The following is a 20993-nucleotide window of genomic DNA, read 5'->3' as shown; positions in this document are numbered from 1 at the left end:
CCGCCGCCCAAAGCAAAAAATCCGAAGATTCAAGCCAAGCCGCGGGAGACGACGGAGGCACGCATTATCACGCCCGTGAAATGTTTGTACGCGCAGGTTTCGGTTGCGGGTGTCACTGCCACTCGGCTCTCTTACGCGGCCATACACAGGTCCGTAAATGAAGCGGAATGGGGGAAGGGCCAAGAGAAGCCCCCGGAGATCTGCTCCATTCGAAAAGGCGTGAAGGACACTCTCATCCTGCGCTTGACAGGAAGAAAGAGCCGCGGCGGCGCCCTGGAGGACGTAATTCGGAAGGCTGAGGAAATGACGGCGGAGGTCCGACGGTCGCTCCCCACCCGCTAGTGTTTCGTCAGGGACTTTTATGAGGGTCTTGAATCTCGCGACGTGGAGGATGCCCTCATACGGGTCCTTGGCACCAAGTGTCGTGAGCAGGTCCGAGTGCAGAAGCTGCGCCCAGCCTCCGGAGGTACACTCACCTGCACGGTGACCTTGCCCTGCACCACCAAGACCGACGCGCTGCTCAAGGAGGGTCGCGTACGAGTCGGACTCGTCAGGTGCAGGGTAAGAGAAAAAGTAGACCTGCAGCAGTGCTACCGCTGTCTGAGCCTTTGGACACATTGCTGATGGCTGCATGGGCGAAGATAGGTCTTTGCTCTGCAACTGCTGCGGCAAAACGGGGCACAGAGCGGCGGAGTGCCGTGCCGCTCTGGATCTTCTGCTGCAGAAGTCGGTTGAGTTGGCGACGGAAATTGTTGAGCAGTGGAGGAACAGGACTAGTTCCTGGTACTCCAATGCTTTGGCCACGACAGCGATTTACGTTCCCTCGACCCAGCATCGAGTGATCGGCTCATCTGATCCGGCGGTGAGTGGGTTTGTCTGGGTTGAGCTGGCGGGTCTGCGGATCTACAGCTGCTACTTCTCAATAATTTATCATTGAATTTAAGAATGTTAAATTATAAATGGGATACTTGTATTTTATGTGTTGTATTTCGTTTACCGAATGGAAAGAGTGCAAGGTTTATAAAATATTTGTATGAATTAAGTGAGAAGACGTTGGATATAAATAAAAATATAATTATGTTTGGAGATTGGAATTTTAATTGTGTGAGATTGGAAGAATTCTATGTTAAAAAATTATCTAAATGGATAAATGAGATGGGATTTCAGCAAAAAGTTAAAGATATGACACGAGTTTATCATTCTTCGATTCCACCTATATTTATTTTTTTGACTCGTATTCCTATATTTAAGTTAATAGGTTTAATTTTTTCAACACAATCTTTTTCAGTATTTTCACTATTATTTCCCTCTTTCAGTAAAATTAACGCCACTTCTTTATTATTTATCGTTTTTAAAACTTCTGTTCTGATTTTTTTTTTCGCTTTTAATATTTTTTTCGTTTTTTAATGTAATATAAAATTAATTTTACTGGTATATGTATTATATATACAATATATATATATATATATATATATATATATATATATATATATATATATATATATATATATATATATATATATATATATATATATATATATATATATATATATACGTATGTATATATTGGCTCTACCGATGATCCACACTGTGGCTTATAAATGAAACTATATAAATGATGCTTACAAATCAAATGTATGTATGTATAAGAGAGTAACGATGAATAATATTTTTATAAACGGAATTTTAATTTTTGTGAAAACGCTGCTTATAGCCGGTCAATCGATGGGATAATGATCTTTAATAAACTTTCTAGGTCACTAGATAATGTTGCAAACTATTTTTCTGAGCTTTATTTAGTGTTATAAGTGTTATTGATCATAGTAAATATTTCAATAAACTCCATCGTGATTATTTCACTAGTCGTAATTCTGCATCGGTCCAATTTACTAATACATTCCCGTTGAATCCAATTCGTCTTCATTTGCCAAAATTATACCAGATGAACGTGCATAGCGTAAATACGCCAGAATATAATGTATCAATTGACATCTAACCGTATTCGGACCATACGTTGACGTATTTATCGTGAAATCGTAATTTTTGAAAAAGCCACAATAACTCCATGCCGAAAACTAATTAAGCAAGGGGTAAATTATCGACTGTGTCCTACATAAGGTGGCTCTCGGACCTCTATCGAGGCTGTTTCTCACCTGGCAACAAACCTTCAGGTGGCCAAGCGTTAGCTGAAACCATTAATCTCGCAACACGACGTGGACACCCGCCGTCTCTGCCGTATTATATTATCTATATGGCAAAGTAAATATAATAAGGTAAGAGTGGCGCGAAACGAGAAAATTTAACGGCAAAGTGTTGGCAGTTTTCGTCTTATTTTGTCAGTTTGCTTTGTTTAATTAAATGGAGCGAAAAAGACGGTTGCGCGGTGCCGTTTGCTGAAAACAATAAGAGGGTTTAATTAGTGTGCGCTTCGCAATACCGGTCATTTCGTGCACAATCTCCGTCGTACGTATTGTAGTTTCAGAACTGCAACGAAGCTTTTTGTAATGTCGTGTTTAATAAGAGAAATTCTGTGGAACTGCTTTAATTCGCACAAATGGAAAGCGACTGATGCATTTTGGAGTAGAGAAGTTTGTAAGGTTTTGGGTATTTACTTAAACGATACGTAATATTCAGTGTGTCCAAATTGTTTGCTCTATTAATAAAGATCGAGCATATATGTATGTATGTATATTGTGGGTCTACCCCACGGGCCGGAATGTGAAATTACCGAAAACGCAAATATCGGAAGGCAAAGATCGAAAATCGAAAGATCTTAAGTCGAAAGATCAAAAAAAAGGGTGCATGGTAAACGGTACATACTCACTTAATTTGCGCGAGCAAGATACAACAGGAACAAGAGGAACAGGCTTTTTCTCACGTATTCCGCGCGCCCACATTAATACGGGAGGAAAAGCCTGTTCCTCTTTTTTTTATAATAATGTATATGAAGGTATATGTACATTTATTTAATTAATTTTGTTAAAAATTGGCGAACTTTGATACGATACAATCCACCTGGAGTCACATATATTCAATATCTGGTCAGCAACACCGCGCTAGGGATTGAACCCGTGACCCCTCAGTAGAAAGCATTACACTGAGTTACATATGTCGCTGGCAAAATATTATACATCAATAAAATCTTAAGGATTTATTTTAAATAAGCATTTTATCAATCAAATAGTCCAACACATTTAAATTGCAACAAAATTCCCTTAAATCGTAGATCGAGTGAATTTTATTTTATGTTTGCGAAACAACCAACGGTGACTGCGAAATGAGAACATTTCTGTGCGACACTACCCATAAAAATGTGTCATTTATATTGAAGAATTTGCCCATTCCATATGTGTTTTGCCATCAATTTTACATGGATGATTTCAGTTTAGTGGGTATTATTTTGGATATAAATGCGATAAAATATGCATCACGTACGACGGATCCGTTTAAGGGCATTTTGACATTATCGCGAGCGTACTGAAATTTTATATTCCAATAGAAAATTTTACGATAAAAAGTGTGAATATTCGCGTACATCCAAATAACATCATGTCTACTGAGCTTTTCACATACGTATCTTCGCGAAGCATCGAACGCTTGATTGAATATTTTACTACGCAAGACACCTTCAGGAGATTGCGTAGCCGAAGTGTGTACATATAAATGTATAAATTCTAAATTTTTTTCCGTATCATACACCGACGTGATCGGCTTCGCAAAATTTCATCTGCGCAAATATTCGATTACTATAGCGTTATTGTCAGCAAAAATGGAAGGCAATTCCATGCGCTCCAAATAGACACAACCTTACAAAAAGCATAGGGGAAAAATCTATAAGGAAAAGCTTCCAGCATGGAAGGTAGACGATGGGGCTCCTTTCAAATAAATAATTCCTTTAAAAGTATATGGAAGACGCACGCGCGAGTTTTATCATAAAAATAGGTCCTCAGACCCTCTTTTATCCCACTTTTATCGCGCTGGTATTGAATTAAGAGAGACTTCTAATTTGGCTGATTGACCTCGGCGACTCTTCGCTCGCAAATTATATTTAATATCATTTTATTTATTTTACTTTTCGTGGTAAATTCAATCTTGTCGTGGGTATATCACAAGTGCGCTTGTTAACATGAAAGCACTCTCACAGCATTGCGCAGACTTTAATCTGTGAAAATGAAATATCTGCGAGGAGCCTCCGTGGAGGCACAATTTGCGGCAAGTTTTCGCGCTCAGGAAGTAATTAATTTTTACCGTGTGTCCCAAAGAAAACTCTTATTATTATTCCCTCATCTGCGCAACGGGTAGGTGGGTGTTTCAGGAAGGTACATACGTAAATGTGATCCAATATCATGCTGCGTATAATTGGGTTTTTTAATATTATTAAAAAAAATTGTTCGGAGCTTGTAAATGACCTGTGCGATTTCATTTTATGTCTATACAGTGGTGATGCTTTGTTCGCCTATCCTATTTTTGACCTTTAAACGGTGGGTATCCTCTGTAATCGGGATGGCTTCATTGTTGCCGCATCCCGGCTCTATCCAATATCGTTCCGGACCGTGTATCCAATTTGTTTCATATCCATTATGCGACTGGCCTATCTCGATGTATCTGATACGATATCGCGGTGTGGTTTTGTGACATGACTTCTTTGTCGGTGCTATGTACATAGATCGGTTTGAAAATACAATGGCTTTCATAATGGTATGCATACTCTATTTCAGGCGGAACTATTTCGTCGTAGCAAACGTTTTCACAATTTATAATGCAATAAAATAGACAGGGGAGGGTAGCCAAAAGGTTAGAAACTTAGATCAAATTTAAATCAGTAAGAATTTCAACAGGATTTGACCCCTATTAATTTGCCAAATTGTTAACTTTCGAATCACAACCTACGCGTGAAGACCGCACAAGTTGATTTCAGTCGGAAAAATAAGCTTTTTTTGTGAATTTTTCGAATCGCTGAACACTTAAAGGATAATTGGGGTCGTGTCCAAGGACATTTCCTAAAAAATAAATGTTAAGATACACACGCACTCTTTTTCATCGTTTAATTAAATTGAACTGTACCGCTTTACATGAAAGAATAAGGAACTTTACACTAACTTTGTTATTTTTTTTTTATAATTTCTAAATATACAATTTTATAATTTGTAATATTTGACATTTAAATTTGAGCGAAAATTTTTAAACAAGTTTAAAAATGTTACTTAATGAATGAAATTTTAAATTGCACGCTTTTTGAGTACATTTCCTCATTTTGATATGTTTACTTATTTTAATGTTTAGCTTTCGCACAATGTGAAACATACAGCGTTCACTTTATTATCTGAACTTTTTCCCCGTTTGTTATGAGGTCGTTTAACATTTTTATATGCAACATTTTCGCTTTATCCGATAGCGAAATGAAAAATTCTCAACACGCAAGAACACTACAATATTTCATTGGTTTTTTGCCACTCCTCTTCTCCGTTTATAGAGGTTGAAATCTTATTATTAAGCAACGTTGAAAGTGCCCAAATTCAATTTACGTGGAGTGCATCGAGTCTTGCAACAAATTTAGTTACTTGTGATGCACGCTGATAATGAATCCTATAGTGTTTCCACTATGTAAAACATAAGTCAATGATGTGGTTGATCTTACCTTGTATGAGAAGATGCATTTATAATGGGTTTGTCCCGCAACGTTAGGATTAAACCCTTTTAACATAAATGGTAAATTCAATGTATCAGGCCTGAGCTCGTTTCAAAGTCTTATCTAAGCCTTTGATCAAAAGACTAAAGATGCTCGATACTAACGTTATATTATAGAATATTGGAATTAAGTTAAACTAAAATTGCATATTACAAAACATGCTTGAAATTGCACATGCACTACGTGTGTCGAAGTTTCACGACAGTATTATATAGATAGATGGGTGAACCTTGTTAATTCTTGAAGGATATTGTGTCTACCGAAGTTACATACATATGTATAAGTAAAGGTAGAGGAAACTTCCCAGACGTTGGAAAGAAGATTCAGGTACAAATGCAGGACATTAAAGTTGTATATCACTGAAAGTTCTAGATATTTCTTATGAGACTCGTGAAATGAAATGTTTTCTCATTTTCTCTTATTTCATGGAAGTATTAGTTGTATGAATTTAACAACCAATTTTAAACCAAACAGGCATTTTTTTTACAAGAGTAAAAATAATAAAGAATAAAAGCAGAAAATGCTGAAATCTTTTTTAAAAGCAGCGCTCTTTTATGGGGAGTTCTATCGTGAAGGGTTGAAAAAAACATTCCACTGAAGGGTATTCAAGAGGACGTCTTTTTCGCAGTGAATCGACATAATCCGCAATTAGAGATTTAAAAAGTGAGCTTTTTTTTGCACGACGTGAAAAGAAGAAGATAAATTTCGAGTTGCATGAAATATATTTTTTCACCGTCTCGTGACCTGAATGCTACCTTAATTACACTGAACGCTCGTTTGTCCCGAGTGGCTCATCTTTTTTCCATGTTGAAATGGCAAGAATTGAAATTTTCACGAATGAGTGACCAATTTGTGACTATTCAATTGAGTGCACATGCAAATTTAATTAGTTTATTAATTAAAAATAAAAATCTTTCGAAGCGGTCCAGTGGCACTCAACCGACGTGCCGGGGGGATCATTAAATCAACAACATCACACTGAGGGTCATGTAATTTGAGTCGAGTGTATATCGCTTCAATTAGTGTTGGTCGAGTTCAAGCCAACTTCCATGTTGTTAATCTCAATTGGAACTTGGATCTATTGAAGCCGCAACACTATTTTACTATATGACTTTATCAACACACTTTATTCAAAAGTAATCTTAGATTGTGTAAACGAATGAATTCGCCGAGGGAAAAAATCGCAGAAAGGAATTTTCGCGAGAATTTTCCCGCTAACGTTTTCTCGCTGGGTGTCGTTCAGGGGAGTGGAAAAAAAAGAATGACAAAGGCAGCACCCACTTCCGATCGGATCGGTCTATAAAAGGAGATTACATCTTTAAACCCGCATTATGGTGAAAGGTTGCGTCGACGGAGCAGATTTTAGATAACGGTAAACAATGTGGAAACTTTAAAGTTTTCCCGGTTCGAATAAACGCATCCGGTTTTAGTATTAAATCTGAGATTTTCCTTAAAAGATGGAGTTGAAAGGAGTGCTGCAGTGTTTGGTAGCAAAATAGAATAAAAAAGTCGCATTAAACGAAAATCTCGAGATTCTAAATGAACTGCTATTGTATTAAAAATATATTCCTTCCACAATAGAAAACGTCCAGGACATCTAATATATTAAAATGCTTTCATATTAATTTAACCAAAAGGAATACAATAAGAATTTTCTCATTTAATCTGAATATTTATTTATTATTGTTATTTTTACAGATCATCTGATCTAGTTAGATCACTTTTCCAGTGAAAATGTCAGATTTATACGCGTCTAAAATGGAATTCGTAAGGATGTTGATTTTTCTCAGTAAATGCTCTTATTTTGTTAAACTTTCTTTTCGTAGTTCCGGTACAAATGAAATAAACATCTCCTTAACGAGCTTTTTAAGTTAAGATACTCTGAAACAACTACCACATTCGGCTCTGTTTGATTATTTGGGCAATGTTTGTTGAGTGTGTGTACATATGTGGTACAAGGTGAAAACTAACAGCATCATTACAGGCATCGATGCGTGAAATTGAAATAGTATTGGCTATTTTGCTGGAAATGTTCAATGAATATTACGCTTTTGCTTTGCTTATTTTACCCCGAAACCAGGCGCGTCCGACAAACATTTCCCCCATTGAAATTAGCACCAATCGATTTCTAAACTGAAAGCATATATGTACACATGTATTGTGAATATTATTAATATTAATTTATTCAAAAATTCAGTATGATTGTTTTTTTTTAGAAATGTCTTAAATATTTTTGATTGCAATATAAAATATCGTATCACTGACCTTTGTCATTTAGTGTTGTCCACTCAATCTATGTAAATATATGTATATAAATGATATAAAATGTAAATTATAAAAAAAGTAAAATGCATTTAATAATAACTAGATTGATGGCGTTAATGCTAACCACCGAGAGGTTGCCGGGTTCTAGCCCGTCGGTTGAACACGGTTAAAAAGAATTTATTTATTATTGCACGGTTGAAAAGAGTATTTTCTGTAGTGCTGCCGGTCAGACTTATATTTGTAACTTCAAGTCGATCGCTTCCTATCAGAGTTTGCCAATTTATCTGAATTCATTGTGGAAACGGTCCTCATCAAATTAAAAAAAAAACACTACCCAGCATGTATGTAACTTCTATTTGAATATGATTTCAAAAATTGATATATGTAAATATATACATATGTATATATAAAAGTTTACAGTCGGAATCTTGGATATTTAAGATATCTTGGAAAAATATAAAATTGAGTCCATTGGCAATGCCGCCTTTCCCAAGTATAATATAAATAAAAAATACAATTATGACGGTTGGTGATGCATTTACATCCATAAGAATAATTTTTACTCCAGACGATAGGAAGGATATGATAATTTTTTTCGTCCATGTAAATAAATTTATAGTTGACATAAAAAACTAAATTATTTTAAAATTAAAATTCATATTATAATAACTGTATAAATAAAAATAATATACGGTGGTTGGCGACGCAGTTCCATCTATTAAAATAATAAAAAATATGGGCCGTTATATTTGAAAGTGGCAGAAGTCCAATTATCAGTTCTAAATACACTGTTCCTATTGCACTTAATTTACAAAATGTCATCATTTATTTTTTGTTTGATATGTCCAGAATCTCGAAAAGTCAGAATAAATCTCAAAGACCACCAGAATTTTTAAATATTGTTAATCGCAAAATATTATATTTAATATTTTGCGAAATATTTCTCGAACTAAAGAAAAGTGGACTTATGCCACTTTCAAATATAACGGCTCATACATATATTGATGAATATAAGTGAATAGCCGCAGCAGCAAGAAGACAATTTGACAATGAAAACTCATTGTTAAAAAAAAATTTTGTGATTATACATAATATTTTGTACATAACGAAGATTACCTGACTGGTACTTACATAGTTGGTCTATACTATTGCTAAGATTTGCTACAAACGACTTGTGTGCCAATTTATCTACAGATAAATATTTAGGTGAATGGTCACCTTAAACATAAGAACCGAAATACAATAAAAAGTTGAAAATAAGTGAACGATTTCCCCACAAATTAAAAATAATATGCTGGATGTTAAAAAAAGCTTTTAAAAAGCGAATGCCTCGATGAACGGCTTAAGGGCCACAACGAAGCTTCAAGCTTCATATCGGCACTGGAACAGAATTGAATTAGAACAAAAAATATGACTGCTTGAAATCTCTAGGGATTATGACTGGGTCCCACACATATGTACATATGTACATATGTGTGTATGTGTATATCTGACAGCAATTAATTTTCTCGCATGCTAAAAAAAAGTTCTCGACTAAAAAGCGAAGAGTTTCGCTATCGTTCGGTGCGGGGAGTTTCAGGTACAAGAAACCTAGTTATAAGGCAGGTCCAATTATGTGGGACGAGTCCTGCGGGACGCGGTTTGAGAGTTAACCGAATTACGGGTTTCTTACTTTTATTGAAGCGGATCGAGTTCGACAAAACGGCTTGTACCGACATATTGTATACATACATACATACTAAATGTAAATATATGTATGCTCCGATCGTTTTTGTCAAAAGACGCTATTGTATTCCCTAGAACGAGCCCAATTAAATTAACTGTGCACTCGATGGAAAGTTTACTTTGTAACTGCGTCAAAGTGTGACCGAGAGTGTTTGCAGCTTTTGTAAAATAAATTGTGGAAAAGGTGTTTGTAAACTCTGGTGCTTGAAATTTTCGTGTTGCAGTTTTAAATTTAGCTGTTTATCCAGAACGTTATGTTGTGTTTTTTTTTCCTCTCGAAAAATGTGGGCGACGGTCGTTCAATTTGAATATGGTTCGTTTCGCAAAGGGACAACTGAGTCGGTCATGAATAATCTACGAGTTCTGACATATGTACGTATGTATGTGCATACATATGTATGTAGGTACATACACTCAATTTTACTTTTTCAGCTTTCGAGTTCACTCTGCGACAGCTGTGCAAAAGATGAACCGATGCAAAGTTTTCGAATATTATTCGTCGCCATGTGAATATTTCAAATTGGAAAAAGTTCTACGATTCGGTGATCAAATGTTTCAAAAAAAAATAATATATATATATATATATATATATATATATATATATATATATATATATATATATATATATATATATATATATATTAAATGATATACCACGTCCTAATATTTCTTAAAAAAATACTGTCAGCCTTTTATAAAATGTTTAATAAACTATTATGTACAAAAAGCAGTTCACGTTTTCGTTGAATAAAATTGCTAGTTTCTGATGCATGTGAATCGATATTTATGAACGCTTTTATATGGTGTAATATATTCATGAAATGATAAAAATATTCACGAAAAGATAAAAAATATTCATGAAATGAATAACGGATAGTTAAATACTACAGGGTAATGATTTGAGAAGTCGGAGGAATGTTTAATGAAATTGTCTGAATAAATTTCAATTAAAATCGACACGTTCAAACCGAAGAAGTTACATCAAATCGCACACTAATGTTGAATTAGTACAACTCCAAAAGTCAGAGATGAGTCCTTAGAGAAGTTCGCATGCCAGAGCAGGACTGAAACGTACATAATTTAGAACTTGGGTCCTGAGATTAGAGAAGCGAAACTTGAGACACTATAAACTGAAGTTTCAGCAATACTTGAAATAGTTTGAATTTGAAATCTGAAGCTTTAATTTAAAATTAGGAATCTCAAGTCTTGCACCAAATATGATTTTCATAAATGGAGTTCTTTAAAAGATCTCGAACGTATTTCAAAGAACCATATTAATACTACAATGAAGCTCAGAACCCAAAAATCAATATCGCAGAATGATTAAACATGCTATTATTATATGCTCAAACTTTATATGCATATATTGGAGGTGTTTTGAATATGCATATGAGACACTCATCACTACAATAAGGTCTCATTTTAATTCTGATAAATAGGTATATGTATTTAGTTTAAAGTGTATGCAGATTTTGCCCGAAAGCTTCGTCACATGGAAATGAAGTCCTTTTAGTCGCGGAATATTTAACCAGCTCTCGTATTATTTCAGCAGCAAAACGAATGCGAATACGACGCTCTAGGGGTCAAATTGAACGCTTATAAACTGCAGTTGCATAATGAATTGACAGCGTTTAATTTCCAACGTTGCATCCGTTTAAATTGACCAAATGCAAACCGAGCGCCCTTTGTGCTCGCATTCGCATCCCAAATTGGAACGGATTCGACGACAATTCAAATACTCATGATTGCGTTGTTTTAGTCGGACGTGCGATCTGTGATAATATATTTATTTATTAAAAACAGAAACATACAGTAATTCAAAATATTGACACCAAAAAAATCATACACAAAACACGAGTTGAAAACACCCTGTGACAACCCCTTCCTCTCAACTCTTCCACTACGAAAGCCGCTATAGCAACTCCGTCATACGTAGATGTTCCTCTTCCCTATTTATGAAACTAATTTGGGTGACAGTGGGCCTAAATATTGCTGCTGCTTCACTCAATTCAACCAGAAAGGTCGACTGTCCCAACATTAAACCATAATCGTCATTGCTCATATATTATACATATGTATAATATGTACATTTAATGTACCTATTAGAGAAATAATTTGAAATATTCCAGATATCTAAACGTCCTTCGAATATCTATATATTATATATAAAATTGAATGTCTGTTTGTCTGTCTCGTATAGGCACCTAAACCACTGAACCGATTACGATGGAACTTTCAGGATTTGTTGTATGGATGTCCGGGAAGCTTAATGTAAAAACACGAGAAAAACCTCTTAATAATAATATTCATAATTACGATTTTACTGACACGAATGTTTGAAGTGCCATTGTGTAGTCAAGGAAATGTGTTCGTTGGTAACCACGTTACCAGTTAGTTTATGACGACACGGCTTTGAAGAGACGTTAGTTGAGCTCCAACCATCACATTTATTCGCTGCCTGCTTTTTTCCGACAAACTACCATTACTGTAATAACGGGAACGAGAACGGGAATTGCTATTGTGGCATTGCAACGCATGCCAGGTTCAGCTAGTCTTATAATGATGCACACAGCATTGTCGTATCACTTTAACTGTTGTACTTACTGTTATATGTATATTTTTTTGTTGTTGAAGGCTATTATGTATAATCTACTGCTATTAGTGCAGACTTCTTATATGTATATACAGTCGTGGATAAATGTATTAGGCCACTTAAAAAAAATCCTTTTGACCGCACATCGTAATAATTGTTTGGAATTTTTTTATCTATTCCAACCCTAGAAAATGTATTAAAATAATATGACCCCTGTTCTCTTCGATTAATTCCATACTTTTGGCATATTTCAATAAAATAAGATACACTTAATTTAAAAAAAATTAAAAAATAACCAGAAACGCAAATGATAAAAACAAAACGACGAAACCACTACTCTCGAAACACTTTTGCGTAAAATAATTTTTAATAATTACCTACCCAAAGAAGAGGAAGTAGGATTAAAAATTAAAGGAATTCCTAGTAATGCGATGCAGGAAATACGATTCAGCGAATTATTAGTAATAAAATGGATGTTTCAAATACATTAGTCTATGGCTGTATATGTATAATACATACATACATACATACATATGTATGTATGAAAAGATAACTGTGTCGTGCTATTTGCCACGATTTGAGATGTACATACATACATATGTATGTATTGATGACCCAGTTTAACCTAACTAGAGATGGGTGGAAAAATTGAATTTTGTCTCACTTAACCTACAACTATAATAAAACAAGACTTAAACATTGTAACTTGACATATTGAATTATGTATTTAAGATTAACGTAGCTGCTTTCCAAAACTTTTGATTTTATTCTAAATGATCGTTTCTTATACCTGTCTGTGCACTATGCACTTAAATAAATGTCACTAGTATGACCATCTAGTCACCATCTGACATATGTATTTGACATTTTCGAAAGTTTATACATCGTCTGTACCTATATATTACATTATTACCATCTATTTTACATACATATGGGCTTCTTTCAATTCTTCTCTCAGTGCTTTATTTCAAGCTCCAGTGCTTTATTTCAGCATTGATCTAATGCTTTGGATTATATTCTAGCTTTGTCTCGATCCTTCACACAATATTTTATGAAGATTCCATGAATGTTCATCGTCTGAAACATTATACGAGTTCACAATAAAGATAGCGAATTATTGAATTTTTTGCGCAACACTAATCTCTTTCAATATAGGCCACTTCTGAAATGATTTCATTCGGGATTTTTGTAGTATGTGTTCATATTTGAATTGTGACATAAACATATATTTCAGTAGATCGTTCAATACTAATTTAATGAGTAAATTTCGACTGTATGCGGTCATCCTTATCATCCGCGTGGCTCAATTTGGCCGGGCTTTGTTCGCTTATATTATACTTTACCGACCTTTCGTCTGGATGTATGTACGTATAATTCGCTTTTGTGCTAAAATTTCCGGACCGTATTATAAATTCATTCAGTGTAGTAACCCTATCCGGAAAATTTTCAGCACCGGGCAACGAAGAAAATAGAAGAACGGATTGTGTGATTATCCAATGTTCATCTTAAAATACTAACGACACACAGGTATACATTTAAAAGTAGTAAACAAACTAGGTATGTATGTATGTATATTTTAAATATTGTAATTTTCGTGTAAAATTTTTGCAACATTTACAAATTAATTATAAAATGTCTTTGATGTGGCTGAGGGGATTAATTTTGAATGACTAATTTGCAGCATCTGCTTCAAATTAAGGATTGCGGCGAATTATTACGACACTCGAGATTATATTCGCGTAATAATTAAGACAAAAACGGAGACCGGAATAAGTGGGAGGAAGCGGAAGAGGAGGATGGGAGGTAAACAATGAGCTATTCAGAAATTCTGAAAACCATTGAAAATTATCATATTTTGTCCAGATTCTTTCTACATGCAAAAAAAATTAAAAGGATTCACTTCCAAATTCCAATCAAGGATCAATTCCAATTCAAACTCACTAATTAATTGTCAACGATCTTAACGCTAGTAATAATATAAATATTGTAACGTGGGAACATTAGCGAGAGAGTATTCACTGTTTAAGTGCATTCGTAGGTGAACAATAGAGACCCCGGATTAGGCTAACGGTACTCAACAAGTGCCCGAACGAAGGATACGCTAGAGTTCTCACAGAAAAATAGACCCACCTTTACGTGCCTATAAAGTAGATACATAAATGGATCGGCCAAGCTGTGGTGAGCAACTTGTCCTTTATAAGGAGGTATACACATATCAGATTATTCTGGAGTGAGCGGTGGTTACGTGTGTACCTTCTGAATCGTTGAATAAATGCTGTGAATCGACTTTGGCCTTTCATTCGGATTCTGAACCAATCCCTACGCAACAATATTACATATACATGCCTAGTATAATTTGCATTTGATTCGAAATTTCTTAATGAAATTTTTCATTTAAATATAAACAAAGTCTTGTGCTAATTATATAAGGTATGTATGTATGTACGTGTTGTCCAGATAGTCTTCCTATCTCGAGAGCACACTCGCATGGGTTTCGTAACTACAAACACCTAAAATTAAACACCCATGCAATAATCCGTTGGTACGACGGGGTAGACACGAATCGAACTATGGATTAAAATCGTTCGTGCGGAATCCATCTCGCGGTGTTTAAGTCCCTAAAAGGGTGCGGTCCTGCTCATTCATAATAGCTAGGCATACTCCATACACCCACAACCTTATAGAAGCAGGTATATTGAGTTCAACAAAGCTACTTGGTCGGTTGATTTCATTGCGTTTCCCCAGTGTGCGCTTTATTGTCGGTTCATTCGATTAGGTACAAGGCGACACAAACACAAACACACACACACAAATATATACTTTTCAAAACAAAAGCTCCACATGTACCTTAATCGATTTAGAGTCCATCTGCCCGAATAGTTTCGGCATAAAGGACCCGGGAAGAGACCACACCTCGTATAGTCCCCCGGGGAATATGGAATGCAATACAGCGTCTACTCTCGTCCAGTTCGTGACCTCATACTCTATGTATTTAAAATTTTGCCGCTCGGCAATTACTAGAAATAGGAAAGGGGGATGGTGTGTACACGTGCTAACTATTCTGGGTCATTTTTGTCCTCAGCGAATGTTTTACATTCGCGCTGAAATCCATTAAAGTTGTCGCCGTGTTTGTCTCGGACACGTTTCAGACCCGGCGTTAAAGTTTGCCGGACTCTCGCGAAATTGAATAAAACACTTAAACACACACACACATGTAAACGTATTGCATTATGTATAACTACATATTGTAACCTTACGAACCAATAGACTCTATATTTATTCTATAGTCCAAGTGTAATTTGTTTTTACTTGCTAAAAAAGAATTTCATATCACTATAACCCTAAGAATATTTTCAAAACAAAAAAATTACTTTTCGACTCAAATTAATAGTCAAGTGATGTTTCCAGATAAGCAGTACCTGCTGTGATTGAAATACATCAAAATCAGATGTAATTGGAAGCCCAGGTTTTGTGAATTTTATTCCAAAAGTGGATGAAAGGAATGGAATACAATGAAGACTGATTCCGACCAGTCAGAAAGTCATAGAAAATTACTACGCTGGATAGATGAAACATTTTAACTAGATTACAACTGTTAATATACATACTTTGACAGTGTATGCTTGGAGGCTGGTGACATTTATCTTTTATGTATTTAAAAGCATTTAAAAGTCGGTAACATTGCGGCTCTTAGTTTTTAAATCGCACTAAAAGCTTTTTTTCCATATAAAAAGGGAGGGTATGAGCATTTTTACTGGAGAGTTTCTTGTTTATACCATTATTATTTTTTCTTAGTTTACAATGTGTACATATGTATATAATAATAATATTGAGTGTTTTCATCGGGATTTAAAAATGTACTTTAAATATTAACCCAAGAAAATTGCATACTTATATGTAGAGCTTTACTTTATAATATGTATATTGTTTCGTATTAATGCAATACAATACTACAAATAAATATAAGCTACATAAATCTTCGATTAACCCAAAATATACATATTTTACTTCTCGTCTTTTTGTTTTGAGACCAGTCCGAATTTGGGCCATCAAGATTATGACCAAAACCCTTTAACGTATATAATGTACATAATATAATAGGCTTTATCTGTGATGAATTATGAATTATCTTAAATAACTTCAAAGGGATGTTTAGCGCACGTGCTTTTCTATAGCGGATCGTAAAATTTTACTTCTGATAAATTACTTTTATGTAATGAAAGTTAGACACAACCAGAGCTTAGTTCAAATTGACTTTCACAGTTTGTTCGAGTAAATGTATATGTATATGTATGTTGTTACATATGCATAGGTAAAATATCGCTGTAAACTAAACCACAGAAGACACATCGACAGCACGTATGCTGAAAGTTTGCTACCGCTAGCAAACACAGATTTGCAAATACAGATTTGCAAACACTAGTGGAAAACCGAGTCGATCGTCTTACCGTTGTAACCAAAGGTCTTAATTTCCTCGGTGCATTCGTTTGCAAAGTTTATCGACCAATTCAAAGTGCTGCTGGGATGTGACTGGGAATTCATTACATTTAATATTTGAGAATCCGATCGTGATTATTTCATTATTGTGCCCGTTGATATTTCGACGGGTGGTTTTGGAAAAATAATTGATAAATGCATTAAAATAAGGTTATATGTATAATAATAATAAAAAAAAAACAAAATAAGTCACAACCGAAGTCGTAACTGAAGTCGGAATAGAAAATTAAACTGGAATAGGAACCGAAACAAGAACCAGAATAGGAATTGGAACCGGAATTGAAATAGTAAGCGGAACCAAAACCGGAATACGAAGCGGAACTGAAATCGAAATTTTAAATTTATTGATTCTAAAATTTGTTTTTTTAATCTCCATACATGTCGATGCACTTATGTACCATATACCAACATACAACATACTCACATATGTACATATATCCTTCCATTTGCTTTATATATTATAAATTGTGATTAAAATTAATTTGTGTTTTAACAAACGATGACATCACAGTAATTATTTTATTACAATTATAAGTTTAGCCAATGATTTTTTTTTTTTGATAAATACGATGTATTCAATTTTCAATTTTTAAGGAATGAAGTTAGTTTTTTAAATCGTTTTTAACATACCTTAATTTTTAGCATTCATTGACTCGTATTTTCTAAAATAAAATTTGACATAAGAATTTCACATATTTAAGTGTGATTTTATTCCGAATTTACCTTATATAATATGATTAAGAAATTAATAATAGTTGATATAACACACAAATTTTTCTACTCAAATGAAATTGTATCTCAATACTACATAAATAAATCAATACGGTTCCAGACTGTCACAAAGTTTAGACAAGATTACTCAAACGGTAATAATTGATATAAACACCGACAATTAATATACCTAATACAACAAAAGCACATGCTTTGATTATATATTAGATTTCGAGAAATATATGTATATTGAAATAAAAAAAAAACGATATTTGTATAGGTACAATTTGGGAATCTTGCGAACGCTAGCAGAGCGTTTAAGAAATTGTCTACGACCGTATTTAAATTGTAAAATCGCCTCGAGCCTTAACTGCATCGCAGTTTAGACGTTAAGTTGCCGGGAAGTTGAACCGCGTTCGCCTAGCGAACCATATTAACAGCACTTACCAAACTTTCCCGGACAACAATTAAAAATAATTAAATACATTTCGCCAAACAACAACGAAACAGAGGTATTATTAAAATAGTTAGTCAGGCAAGGTCGAAAAGTCGAAAGCGTTTCAAACAATCAAATTAAACGGCAGTAATTGAAATCCCGACGATAGAATTTCTCAAAATGAATTCAACAGGAGAGTTTCCAATCCTTTTCACCTGTCAATCGCGCACGTCTGAAACCGAAACGTTTAATCCCAAAGTTGTATTTCGGACTCGAACTTATCATTTATACAACTCGCCGTACTCTCGACGGGGATGAAAACAATACAACAACATCCCCCCGTTTCCGTTGCTCTCGTTCATCCCACTTATCCCGTTTCGCGAAGTCGGACAGGTCGCGAAATTGTAAATCGAGTGTGACGCGCGTGTTGGCCGCAAACGCCACGCACTCAATTTCGAGTTTTAATTGAATGTCTACATTAACGCCACCGCGTTCCCAAATTGGATAATTAATTTAATTTCGAGTTGGGAAATTTATCAAATTTGTAAAACTGGACAGCTTTGATGTCACCACCTACGCAATTCATGTACAATTTTGTTTTGCGTGTAAATTTTTCAATGTTCTTATATTTACCTGTTCAAATATTATACTTCAACCCAAAAATACTCTCGCTAACATATTCAAATCAGTGCGTTTTAATTAATTAATTTGTCTGTATATCTGAGATTAATATTAAACATCCTGTTCAAGGTCAAAAGTTAAATTGAAATATATATTTATTTACCTTTTTAACGGAATGTGATTAATTTTTGAACGCGTGCTGTGTCACCATGACGCTATTTCCCATCGGAATTAAAATTAATTTACATCTTATATACATATAAGCCAAATTTAGTTGTCTCAGCCAATTCATATATGTTTGTATGTATAAGGAAGATTTGATCGGAAAATTCTGTTAAAAGACGACTAATCTGATTTTAATCTTACTAAGATAATATTTTAAAAATAGAAACAAACACCAAAAAAGTTTCTATAAATTGATAACAATAATGAAAAAAAAAAGCATTGAACAATGGTAGATATGTGATCATACAAACGCAATATGTATATATGTGATACTAATAAAAATGATAATAGAATATTATAGCAAGAAAAGGAACAAGTATAAGGATCATGTAGGGGGATATTGTTAAAAAAGAGCAAGTTTCTATATTTTACATCTTATTTATAAGTTTCTATATTTTACATCTTATCAGAAAGACCTAACAGGTGAACCGCAATGCGCCAACCTGGCCAATTACAAAAATCGATATATAATTTTTAAAATAGTTTGAGCAAAGCATCATAGAACATCTATGGATAAAATTGCGACAAACAAATCGTCAAATTTCGAAATGCTGGAAAACTTGAAATTTCTGAGACAACTATGGACAAATTTGCAGCATTTTATTACGAATCAGCGAAATTAGAGAAATTGGTAAAGGTTGTCAATTTGTTGGAACCGTTTCAATGAAAATCAGATAATTTGGCAAGCTCTGACAGAAAAAGATCGACCTGGAGTCACAAAACAAGGTCTGGCCAGCAGCAACCAGTGGGACTCGAACCCTTGACCACTATGTTCAAAAGCATATTTGAAAACCACTGGTCCACGCTACTAATTGCTGCTATATAAAAGGGAATTACAGAAGTAGTTGGTAGAACTGAGATTAATATGAAATTATGAAAGATTACGAAGAGGTATGATTAGACATTGGCATTTGATCTTAATAAATAAGGACTATCAATTATATCATTCAAAAGCTTAAATAAAAACTAAATAAATCATAATTTTTCCTCCTAGTTTGTAAGGAAACAAAACGATAATTGTGAAGAAATCTGAAATTGCAGTAGGAATAGAATTTTCTATTTATGCGAAAGGATTCCAAACAGTACTAGCTATAAATTTCAGATGACTTCACATTAATTGAAAAGATTGGAAATTATTATAAAAATAATATTATTATTGTTAACTTTTATATTATATAAATACACGTTTTATTGTTCAATTACAAATAATTTTGATTGCACTAGAAATTATATTTTCACAATACGTGTGTGTGTTATTTATTGCATTATAAAATTTATATCAAAGGATTTTCACAAAATGAATTAAAATTGCACGCGAGCAACCATGAAACATTTACTTTGAATTTTATATGTATGTATGTACTATATAGTGACAAAGGCTAAATATGTACATTATTTAATGAAGCACTAAAGTGATTTGCATAAATAGTAACATGTTGTATAAAGTTAGATTAATTTTGAAAACTCATTATCTGTATCAGAGCATTCAGATATGAAAATCGCGAAAACATTCAACCTAATTGCATAATACAGAAGATGAATTCAAAATATTTATTAATATATGTATCATCAAATGTTTCAGAATATTTGGCGTACGCATTGATGAGCGAGAATTTATATCAAAAGTAAGTTCAGTAATAAAATGAGCTAAATTTTCGTTCTATCATATGATATTGAATTACCGCGTATTTCTGGGCAGAACTTTAACGCACTAATTTAATATCGCATTGTAACAAATTCGATATTTGATATCAGCTATATATCTCTGAATGTCGTCATTTATAAACGGGTCGGAAAAGCGGTTTTCCGGCGGTCGTTTTTCCTCCCCTTTGATGCTCTATATCAGTCGGTATATTTTTCTTGTCTTGCGGTCGTAGAAAATAATCGTGAATTTTTCACACCGCATTTTATTATTAAGCTTTTCATTGGTCGTGAGTGATACATATTTGTGTACACTTTATTATATTTGTATAGATCTTACTTTATTATATTTGTATAGATTATTTTTTCACTTTGAAAAGTTCAGTACACGACAATACGTTTAGTGGTGCTATAACTTACTCAATGATCCCTTTGTGCGTCGTAACATCGTAACTTACAAGGAACCAATATTAACGATCTCATTGTTCTTAGCTGGTAATAACGTCTCGTTTGGAAGTTTCCAACAATATAAGACGCAACCGGTGTTTCCGGTTGTCGCTTTCATTTCATTAATTATATGATATCGTACA

The sequence above is a fragment of the Arctopsyche grandis genome, chromosome 5 (assembly GCF_051622035.1).
Source record: "Arctopsyche grandis isolate Sample6627 chromosome 5, ASM5162203v2, whole genome shotgun sequence".
Classification (NCBI taxonomy): Eukaryota; Metazoa; Arthropoda; class Insecta; order Trichoptera; family Hydropsychidae; genus Arctopsyche; species Arctopsyche grandis.
This window is presented reverse-complemented; position numbering follows the sequence as displayed.